This window comes from Schistocerca cancellata, chromosome 7, assembly GCF_023864275.1.
Source record: "Schistocerca cancellata isolate TAMUIC-IGC-003103 chromosome 7, iqSchCanc2.1, whole genome shotgun sequence".
Classification (NCBI taxonomy): Eukaryota; Metazoa; Arthropoda; class Insecta; order Orthoptera; family Acrididae; genus Schistocerca; species Schistocerca cancellata.
Window position 1 is genome coordinate 291,834,752 of NC_064632.1, and position 12,133 is coordinate 291,846,884.

At 40.6% G+C, this 12,133-nt stretch overlaps 1 protein-coding gene across 1 annotated transcript in view; it reads left to right on the forward strand.

Moving 5' to 3' along the window:
* The window catches only part of LOC126092476 (inactive dipeptidyl peptidase 10-like), a 623,654-nt gene that overhangs the window by 226,965 nt on the left and 384,556 nt on the right, over positions 1–12,133 (forward strand). The window lies entirely within an intron of this gene.

Sequence of the window (12,133 nt, forward strand, 5' to 3'; positions counted from 1 at the left end):
TATCGGCCGACGCTGAAAGTGTTACCTGGCTGAATTCCGGAAGTTATTTGAACATAGATACGTGTTTCAAAGTTTTAGTGACCTTCAAAGTAGTCACCAGCATTGTGTATAACCCGTTTCCAGCGATGTGGAAGTCGTAGAATACTCTTAGCAGTGTCAGTTGTGTTGACAGTTCGAGCGGCGCGGCCTATTGCCCGACGAATTTGTAGCAGTCCTGAAGCGAATGCCGTGTAGTGTTTTCTTCAGTTTAGAAATCGAGTTGATCTCACGAGGGCTTAAGTCATGGGAGTCCAGTAGGTGGTATAGCATTTAACCGCCCCATCAGTCAAACAAATCAGTAACAGCTTGCACTGTACGTGCTTGAGCATTGTCCTGCAAAATGATGGTCAGGTCCTGCAGAAAGTGTCATCACTTCTGTCTCTAAGCTGGTCGTAGGCTGTGTTCCAAAAATGAACAGCATAGAGACAGAACTGACGACACTTTCTGCAGGACCTGACCATCTATTTTGTACGAGCTGTAAATAAATAGTTGCCACTATTAAAGTTCCAACCCTCGTACAATAACCAAATGTCGGGACTATCAACAGATTGGGTTTCACTAGGCATGGCCTACACCTAAACAGGAATGGGAAGGGAAGATTGGTACAGCTGATTCAAGAAAGTATAGGGGTTGATCTTGGGTCACACGTGGTCAAATACCTGTTGTCATGGGTAGGAAAAGTAAGTCTTTTTAGGATAAATCCAGATAACAGGTTCCCCTGCCTAAAGAATGTGTCCAGCACTTTAAAAAATACTGGAAAAATCACTCACAAGACAGATTTTAACACTACAAATATCGCACATACCAGAAGTCACAAAGAAAAACAAACCATTGGAAAGAGTAGTACAGGGCATTTCACAGACTTAACAATCCTCCATAAAAACAAGAAAGTAATAAAAAATAAAATACAACTATTAGAAGTTGAGCTCCAATCTTTGAACTGCACAATTGTTTGTGTTACTGCAAACTGGTGTAAAGAGACAGAAATCCAACATGTATTGCTATCATCGTATGAAAGGGCAAACTCTTACTACAGAACTACTTCAAGGGGTGGAGGATCATGCATTCATATCAGAAAAGGAACACAGTTCACATCAAGACATGACCATAGTACAGGAAGTGAAGACAAACACTTTGAAATATCAGCTATCGAATTTACAGGGCTTGATATTACCAACAAATTAATCATTTTATGTGTGTATAGATCCCCCAGTGGTAGTGTGGACACTTTTTTCAGTAAATTAACAGAAGTTCTAGATAAAGTCTCAAGTACAAAGGGCAACGTAAATCTGTGTGAGGACATTAACATCAACACTAATATCATAAATGAATCCAGCAGCACCCTCATAAATATCCTTCGAAGTTTTGGGATGTCCCTATTGGTCAACAGTGCAACAAGGGTTACTACAGTGACTGCATCAGTAATTGATCATGTTGCCACAAATATGGACAGGCAAAAATGTGATGTAGCTGTAAAAGCACATCATTCATTTCTGGTCTGTGCACCGCATTACATTTTCAAAAGCTGTAAATCTAAACCAAGAGGTAGTTAATCTACATCGATTCTGCTACAACTTGCTTAATGTAGCGTTTTACTTATTAAACAGCGATAGTGAAGAAAGCTGACCTAGTGAAAGGGTTGTGTATGTGTGTTTTCTGATAAATTTGAGCTTCATATTTTTATTTCCTGCCGCTCATAATAACATCAAAATAGTGTAAAAACGCCAAAAATTTTAGTGTTGAAACTGAAATGAACGTTAAGTATGAAATTCTTCTGCCGAAAAGTGTCGAAAGAATCAATAAACGTAAACCCTAAAGATTATTTTCTTCGCTTTCTTGAAATTATGTCAAAGTTAGCTCTTTTCACCTCTCTCTCTCTCTCTCTCTCTCTCTCTATTCGTTTAGACGGTTCCGACTCTTCGTGACCCCATGAACCAAATCACGCCACTTTTTCCTGTCTTGCACTTTCTCCCGTAGACCTTCCAGGTTGGAACACATTGCTTCTGTGATGCCATCGATCCATCTCATCCTCTGCCGTCCTCTTCTTCTAGTTCCTTCAATCTTCCCCAGCAATAATGTTTTTTCCAGCGAGGCATGCCTTCGCATTGTGTGTCCAAAGTAGGTCAGCTTTTGTTTTAACATTAGACCTCCCAGGGAGAAAACTGGTTTTATTTGCTCCAATATTGATCTGTTGGTTCTCTTTGCAGTCCATGGAACTCTAAGAAGTTTCCTCCAACACCACAATTCGAAGGAGTCAATTTTTCGCCGTTCAGCCTTTCTAATGGTCCAGGTCTCACATCCATACATCACAACTGGAAAGACCATAGCCCTCACAATACGGATCTTTGTTGCTAGTATTATATCTCTGGACATTATAACCTTGTCAAGCTTTGACATCGACTGTCTACCGACCAACAGGCGTCTCCGGATTTCATGGCTGCAGTCGCCATTAGCAAAGATCTGGGAACCGAGATAACTGAATGTGGTCACTACCTCCATGGTTTCTCGTGCTATATCGCACGAATTGGTAGCTGTAGTTGCCATAATTTTCGTTTTCTTCACATTCATCCTAACACCGGCCTTTTCACTTTCGTCTTTCACCTTCAGCAAGAGTGTTCTCAATTCTTCTTCACTTTCTGCCAACAGGATCATATCATCCGCGTACCTGAGGTTGTTTACATTTATTCCAGCTATTTTAATTCCTGTTTCTCCTTCATCTAGCCTCGCATTCCTCATAACATGTTCTGCATACAGATTGAATAAGTACGGTGACAATATGCAGCCTTGCCGGACCCCTTTCTGAATCTTTATCCATTTCGTTGTTCCATACATAGTTCTCACCGTGGCGACTTGGTCAAGGTATAAACTCCGTATCAGGTGAATGAGGTGATCTGGTACACCCATGTTTTTCAGTACGTTCCATAATTTGTTCTAAATGGTTCAAATGGCTCTGAGCACTATGGGACTTAACATCTGTGGTCATCAGTCCCCTAGAACTTAGAACTACTTAAACCTAACTAACCTAAGGACATTACACACATCCATGCCCGAGGCAGGATTCGAACCTGCGACCGTAGCAGTCGCGCGGTTCCGGTCTGAGCGCCTAGAACCGCTAGACCACCGCGGCCGGCTTAATTTGTTGTGATCGTCGCAGTCAGAGGCTTTGGCGTAGTCAATAAAGCAGAGGTACACATCTCTCTGGAATTCTCTTGCTTTTTTCATAATCCACCGAATGTTAGCAATTTGATCTCTAGTTCATCTTCCTTTCCTAAATTCAGCTTGTTCTTCTGGTAGCTCTCTGTCTAGATGCTAAGGCTATAAAAAAGCTATTATTTTTATTCTCGACTGGCTTCTCAATGAACGAACGTCATGCAGCTGCGCTGGGCCAGTCTGTTAAAAGGAACCACCTTGTTTCGTAATCAAAACCACTCAGAGTGAAGTAGGCAAGGCCACACTTGTTTCTCTACGAATTCTTGTTCTTTTTGGTATAGAAAGAGCTTTTCTTCACGCGACTTTAATGAGTCGTAAAGGAAAAACACGTTGTAGCTTTCGCTGCTCGTACAGCTTGCACGCGTGCCTGCTGATCTTGTGATGCCAGTGGTCCGTGTTAGATAGAAGGCAGAGTTTGGGTCGGCGTCAGAAGGACGGGTGTGTGCCTGGGGACGGTGGAAATGGCAGAGGTAGGGGTCTACCTGCGGCTCGGCACGTGTCTGTGTGTGGGTGTGTCTGTGTGGGCGGCAGAACCCGGGCGTGGTGTGGCCAGGCGTGGCTGGATCGATAGCCCTGGTCGGCAGCAGCGGGGGCAGCTTCCTCGACTCCGCTGTGGCGCTCGCCCGGAACTTGTTGAGCGCTCGCCTTGTGTTCCACAAGGTTCAGTCTTATGGCCAGTACTTTTCCTCGTGTTTATTAGCGACCTTTGAATGCTAACATTACGGGAATCTAAGTTCGTTTCGTTTGAAAATGATGCAAACGTGGCGATAAACAGAAAATCAATTATAGATTAAGAAACAGCTGTTAACCAACAAAAATTCGCTTAACTCCAAACTGAAGCGACCGAAATATGTTTTTAAGTCAAAACAGTTTCGTGTTAAACTATACACGCGAAAAAATATATTTTCGGTCTCATGTTGCCGAAGACCGATTTGATGCAGCTCTCCACGCCAGTCTACTCTGTGCAAATCTCTTTTCGTCTCTGAATGACTACTGCAACCTCTTCTTTCTCTCTAAGTGATGAATTACCCGAGAAAATTATTCCATAAGACATTATTGAGTGAGATAAACACTACATATGTCAGGAGATTAATTCGTTTGTTTTCGAGACTAGCTATTACAGAAAGAGCAGAAGTAACTAAACTGCTGACGGAAAAAATTTCAAAACCAAAAAATAAGTAATGTAGAGTAATGAAATTTTGGGAATACATTTGTCTAGGTAATATATGTAAGATCACACGTTAAAGTAAACTCCAAGGTAATACATTGCAAATGTGAAATGCTGGCACATTAATAACCGGTGTAATCGCCAGAATACTGAATGCAAGCACGCAAACGTGCATGTATTGTTGTAATTTTTCCTCCTATCTATGTAATTATGTAGTTCTCAATTCGTTCGAGCAAACAATCATTCATAATAGGAAACACAGTCACTCAAAATGATTCATAAATTTTACTTGTTAGAATGAAATCAGGCCATGATTCTTCTTCTCTGCAGGCTCGTGCTTTTTGGCAGTCTGCTAATCTGTACAAATAAAATGCCTCGTATTTTTGGGAGCGTTGTATAATCAGTCGGGAAACCTCAGATCAAGCGGATATTTGGCTTTGGTGAAGTTTAACCTTCCGAAGAAGTAATGGAGCTCTTGGATTATTAAATGCAGGTTCGTATCCAGTCTTTCGGAAGTTCCCTTCTGATTAACAACTACGCAATATATCGATGAATATCATTAATTCTCAAATGTCAAATACACACCTTTTGTATGAAGGAGCAATATATATATATATATATATATATATATATATATATATATATATATATATATATCCCTTTTAATCGTACAATTTCGTATCTGTCATCTTTTGTCATAAATCTCAATATTCAGATTAGAATTCTTCAAACAAAGCTAAGGCTAATCGGCACGAAGACAATCTCGGAAGCTTTTTTACTAACAACCACCAGAGAGAGTACTACAAAGAATAATTATGCGCTCTTGGCATAGCTATTGTACGAAACTACTTTGCGCATGGATTCTGCGAGTATAAAGACAGAAAATTAGTAAACGTCATTCAAGGGTAGAATTGTATCAGAATAATTCATCGAACATAAAGAGATATTACATTGTCTTGAACTGGTGCCAGATCTCAGTTTTTGGGATGGAGTTCCGTGCCTGTTGCAATGCACTTGGTCGGTCAATACAGGGTTGGGTTGTTTGGGGGAGGAGACCAAACAGCGAGGTCATCGGTCTCATCGGATTAGGGACGGATGGGGAAGGAAGTCGACCGTGCCCTTTCAAAGGAACCATCCCAGCATTTGCATTGAGCGATTTAGGGAAATCACGCAAAACCTAAATCAGGATGGCCGGACGCGGGATTGAACCGTCGTGCTCCCGAATGCGAGTCCAGTGTGCTAACCACGGTCAATACAGGGATGTTAAACACTGTTTGTGGATGACGCTGGAGCTGTCATCCGATGATGTCCCGCATGTGCTACATTGGAGACAGCTCTGGTGATTGAGCAGGCCAACGCAACATGTCGACACTCCGTAGAGCATGCTGGGTTGCGACAGCGCTACGTGGGCGAGCGTTATCCTGTTGAAAAACCCCTTGGAGTGCTGTTGTGTCACAGTGGTGCCTACTGCTGCCAAGGCCATACGCCGAACACAATGATCTTCTCTGTCGGTACTGTCACATGGCCGTACGGAGACAGGTCTTCTTGAGGCCGTACATTCTTGTGATCACCGCTGCCTGCAACGATGTACAGTGGCTACATCCCTGCTAAGTCTTTCTGCAATATCACAGAAGGAACATCCAGCTTCTCGTAGCGCTATTACACGACCTCGTTCAAGCTCAGTGAGGTGCCGGCAATGGCGTCTTTGTCGCCTTAAAGGCCTTGTTGACTAACATCAGCTCACCACGTCCAAAGGCAACTAACGCTCACGACCGTTACAGCTCATATCAACCTCATAGTTGTGCTATTAGCGCCACTCTTATGCGACTGGTGGGAAATTTTAATAGATATCATGTTTCAAATATAGAAACATGCCTACCAACTTTCGTTTATGTCGTACAACTCTTTTTGATGTTGCGATTTTTCTTCCGTCAGTGTAAATTGATTGAGCAGCTCAGGAGTAAGATTCTTCCAGACGTTAACAAATTCCTGTTTTTTCTTGCTACTGGCAGTCTGCATTTTTTACGCTCTCCGCTTTGGCCATCATCAGTTACTTTATGGCCCAAAGAGCAAAACCCATCTACCATTTTGCCCCTCGTTTCCTAATCTAATTCCCTCGACTAGGGGGTTTGCGGTAGGGTTTTGGAGTATATACTGTATTCAAACATTATGAATCACCTCTAAGGGAACGATCTATTGATACGTAATCAGCATGGTTTCAGAAAACATCGTTCTTGTGCAACGCAGCTAGCTCTTTATTCGCACGAAGTAATGGCCGCTATCGACAGGGGATCTCAAGTTGATTCCGTATTTCTACATTTCCGGAAAGCTTTTGACACCGTTCCTCACAAGCGACTTCTAATCAAGCTGCGGGCATATGGGGTATCGTCTCAGTTGTGCGACTGAATTCCTGATTTCCTGACAGGAAGATCGCAGTTCGTAGTAATAGACGGCAAATCATCGAGTAAAACTGAAGTGATATCAGGTGTTCCCCAGGGAAGCGTCCTGGGACCTCTGCTGTTCCTGATCTATATAAATGACCTGGGTGACAATCTGAGCAGTTCTCTTAGGTTGTTCGCAGGTGATGCTGTTATTTACCGTCTAGTAAGGTCATCCGAAGACCAGTATCAGTTGCAAAGCGATTTAGAAAAGATTGCTGTATGGTGTGGCAGGTGGCAGTTGACGCTAAATAACGAAAAGTGAGAGGTGATCCACATGAGTTCCAAAAGAAATCCGTTGGAATTCGATTACTCGATAAATAGTACAATTCTCAAGGCTGTCAATTCAACTAAGTACCTGGGTGTTAAAATTAGGAACAACTTCAGTTGGAAAGATCACATAGATAATATTGTGGGGAAGGCGAGCCAAAGGTTGCGTTTCATTGGCAGGACACTTAGAAGTTGTAACAAGTCCACTAAAGAGACAGCTTACACTACACTCGTTCGTCCTCTGTTAGAATATTGCTGCGTGGTGTGGGATCCTTACCGGGTGGGATTGACGGAGGACATCGAAAGGGTGCAAAAAAGGGCAGCTCGTTTTGTATTATCACGAAATAGGGGAGAGAGTGTGGCAGATATGATACGCGAGTAGGGATGGAAGTCATTAAAGCAACGACGTTTTTCGTCGCGGCGAGATCTATTTACGAATTTTCAGTCACCAACTTTCTCTTCCATATGCGAAAATATTTTGTTGAGCCCAACCTACGTAGGTAGGAATGATCATTAAAATAAAATAAGAGAAATCAGAGCTCGAACAGGAAGGTTTAGGTGTTCGTTTTTCCCGCGCGCTGTTCGGGAGTGGAATGGTAGAGGTAGTGTGATTGTGGTTCGATGAACCCTCTGCCAAGCACTTAAATGTGAATTGCAGTGTAATCATGTAGATGTAGATGTAGACTACATTCCATTACCTACTCTTGTTGATATTCATCTTATTACCTGTTTTCAGGAGACTGTCCGTTCTGTTTAACTGCTCCCCAAGCTCTTTTCCGTCTTAAACAGAATTACAATGCTATCGACAAGCTTATTATTATTATTTTTTTCTCCCTGAACTTAAGTAACTCCTTTACTTGCTGACATTTACTCCTGAAAGTCTGTTGAAGGTCAGCCTACAGTATATTATTGCTTTTTGGGGTGGAAATGTGTTACGGCATATCCAGATTCAGAGTACAATCGGGGAGCATTGTGGCCAACATCTACGCTTTTCTGTCCTCCGCATTTTTTACTGGAACTGTTCTTATATTTTTAAAACAACAGGGCTTTAATTGTCGTCGACGGTGTAGAGTTAGCAATGCCAAACTATTTACAATTTCCCTTTACGAACTATTTTTTTTTAATCAACTATCGTAAGCGGGACTCACCTTCGAAGTGAAACGACAGTTTTTATTCGTCCTGGGTTCTCTGCCATAGGGTTTCAAAAAATAAATTTACAATATCTGTATTTAAAAACAAATGGAAGAAATGATGTTGGCACAAAATCATTTACTTCGGCACACAGCTGACTGAATTTGGCAGAATCATCACGGAATTCGAAAACGGATTGAAATGTTTTGATAATGGTAGTAACCAGAAACTAGCTGCAAAATAGCAGTAGCAGCAGCAGTTGTTTACTTTGCAAACAAATCAGCGCAACTGCAGAAAACAGGTGTAATTGTCGACAGACAAGCGAAATATATTATGTTAAGCCATATTAGTTTCATGTTAAAAGAAACTAAGTATGAAGTCACATAGTAGTTTGTCGGAAATGTAGCACTGTCGCTTGTTAACCATTTTTTCCGTTAAGCGTTTTCACGTTGTATATTATTCACTGTAGTTTCTAAACAAATCACTATTATTATAGGTTGAAAAACACTCTCTATGTTTTCGAAACCTGAATGAAGGTTTACATCCAACACAGCGTTAGGAAATGAGAACTTGCAGGTAGAAGAGTTTGGCAGAGGTAAATTCTTGAAAGCATATCACAAAACCGCTGAAACACCTGCACAAACCTTCGTTTGCAATACAGGTGTTGCTATTCATAGCAGAGGTCAGAATTAAAGATAAAGAGGTGTCGTACTTTGCTTACCTTCATTCCATAATGTCATATGTTATTGTATTTTGCGGTAATACATCAAACCAAGCTAAAGGTTTCCGGGTCCAAAAAAAATTAGCATGAATTGTTTGCAGTTTGAATTCTAGAACAGCTCGCAGGAATCTGTTCTTGGAACTGCATATACCGACTACTGCTTCTTGGTACATTTATTCCTTAATTATATTTGCCCTAAATTATACATATCACTTTCAATACAACATTTCAATTTGCCAAATCAGTACCAGAAATAAGAACAGTGTTTATAAAAGCTTGAAGTCACTCAGTTTGATCCAGAACTATGTCCTTTTTAAGGAAAACATTTTTCCATACGTTGCCGGCAACAATAAAAAGTTTAGCTACTAATAAGGCACAGTTTAATTGGAGGCTTAAAGATTTATTAGCAATCAGCTCCTTCTACTTGACTGATAAATTTGTAGCAGTACCAGTTGATGTATTACATCATAAACATGAAAACTATGTAATACCTTAATTCAGCGCAGTGCAATAGTGCGATCTGTGTAAGCCTGGCAAACTATTTTTGTTTTTATACGCAATTCATCATGCGTATTTAAATTTTTGACGTAAACTTTTATGTAATTTGTAAACGAAAAATTTATAGTGTTCTTACTTCTTCTTTGACGACGAGAACCAACTCAAATAGAATCTGTGCAATATACGTTAGCATATCAGTTCCTTTGGAAATATGTGTTATGTATTTATTATTTTACTAGTATCATCGACACTGTGGAGGATATGATCACTGTGGGTTGACGGAATGAACAATGTATCTAATCTCTTAGCTAATCTAATCTAATATCGAAGTGCAGCATGAAATTTACCAAATAGTCCAGTGGCGGATGACATGCTCCTACTGGCCAGCGACTCATGAGGTAGTTGGAAAGTCTAAATTACTGTGGACTGCACTTCTTTATAAGGTTAATCCGTGACCGTCAACGTATCCTATAGGAGTATTTATCCCACCGTTGGCAAATGATTGTGCTTCGTCAGCTTGCATACATACTTACCTCCCTTGTTAACAATATATACTATCAGGGTAAAGACAGAGCAGAGTGTTCATCTGAGTCACAGTACAAGTGTACGAGAACTCACGAGATACAGTGTATCGACATTTTTTAAGTGTGATTCTGATGGTGGCGTCAAGGTGTCTTTTTAAAAAATAAAGATGTAGTAGCGATCAATACAGACAACTATATTGTCTCGCTCGTAATACACACAATTATTTACTGCCGATTTCTTGATAACGTCAGTTTCATTATCTTTAGTAATATAAATCCGAAATAGAGTCTATACTCACAATTCGATCTAGTTTCGATCTTTTCGGACGAAATGAATGACTGAGGGAAGTAGTTCTGGGGTATTAAACATTTAAACAGCAGCGAGTAATGAGGCTCACTCTACGGAACGTTTCTTAGAATGGTTTGAGCGAAGTGTACGCCATTTTCCTGAAGTTAATCTTGCTTTTATCACGTGTTTATCTCAGGGTCGGGCCGCATCATGCGAAGGGGGCGCAGTATTGTTGGTGCGAGGCTAAGGAGATTCCGAGTTTGATTCCTCACAGTATGAAACGACCTGTTGTAAGATAGATTGACGGCACACAGAAACGAGGAGTGCAATAGCTGAATATCATAAAATCTGGAGAAGACTGAACAAGGCTTATATCCAGCAGTGGATGATAAATGGCTGACGACGCTAACGATGACTTTCTCAAATTGATCCCGTATGCAATCGAGGCATCCTTTCCCTGACAAGCTACAGATAAACACAGATGGGCTATCGTTAGCACAGAAAACGGCTGCTTCTTTAATGTTCCTCTAACGTACAGTGATTCCCAACGTTTGAGAGCCCTACAATGAGGGTCGTAAGATAAGGAAGCAATTGTCACAAAGTGGTATTTCAGCCAACAAGACGCCTTAAATGCAATGCATTTGCAAATTCTCGTGTTTCATAAGAATCTACCGCCTGCCGGACAGAATTCGGTGTGCTACATTGAAAAGGAAAAGGCAATATGATGTAAATTCTTTATGTTACTATAAAACTTAATATTGTATTTAAAAAATTATTTCTTACCATATCTACTGCTTTACTAGAAAGAGCAGATAAGCAGTGTTAACATCTCACTCATCTAACAACCCTACCACAACAAAGGTCAAAATTTAATGATTGTGGTGTTGCTAACGCTGCTAAATACTGCATTTTCGGGCAACAACAAAGTTATTACGTGGCAGGTGTCATTAGAGCACAGTTAATAAAGTAATTTCATGTAATAATGAATAAACTAGGCACTCATTTCTTCGTGTTTCCCACGCTGGTCTTGTTGTAAAATCATGGCTCAATCGTCGAAAATCTAGGTGGTGATGATTCCAACCTCGGATGCAAAGAGGCCTAGATTTTCTTCTGCTATATTCAAAAGTTTTGTAGATGCGCTTCACAAACCATTCTTGAAGATTAAACCTTTCAAAGTTAGCACAACGGTGACGCAACAAAATAATCAGCACTCCGAATTTAAGTTACACTTCTTTTTTATTGCTTTTGTTGCAGTATCACGTAACACACAAAACATCACTTTGCAATACAAAACATACTTGAAAACATCTTCCTCACTGTTAAAGTTCACATTTTATAAACTGGCTACAATATGCGTCTTTTCAACATGACGTCCAAGACTTGACCTTCTCAAGGTCCGACTCTCTAACTAACTAAAAACCGCTTACGCGCCCAAAAATCAGAGTTACAAGTACGTCAAAGATCATAGTGACAAAAGAAAGAATACACATAAGAATAATATCATTGCAACATAAACATATCGATGTATCAAAGTACCTACACATTAATGAAATCAAATCTGAATGTTGTCTCAGAAATATGTTAACTACTTTACAGAAACACAGTAGAATATTGCTGGTATCGAGAGGTTCAGGTGAGGTGTCGTAATGGTTGCGTAATTCAAGTACCATTACACTTAGACAGTGAATTGACATCACTTAGTTCCAGTAAGATGGACGTAGAGAAATTATGGGCAAAGTTTAAGCAGACTGTAAATCATAGGCAGGAGAATTATGTGCCTAGTATGTGGATTAAAGACGGAAAATACCCATCAGGGTTTAATAACGAGACTCGGAAAACGCCGAG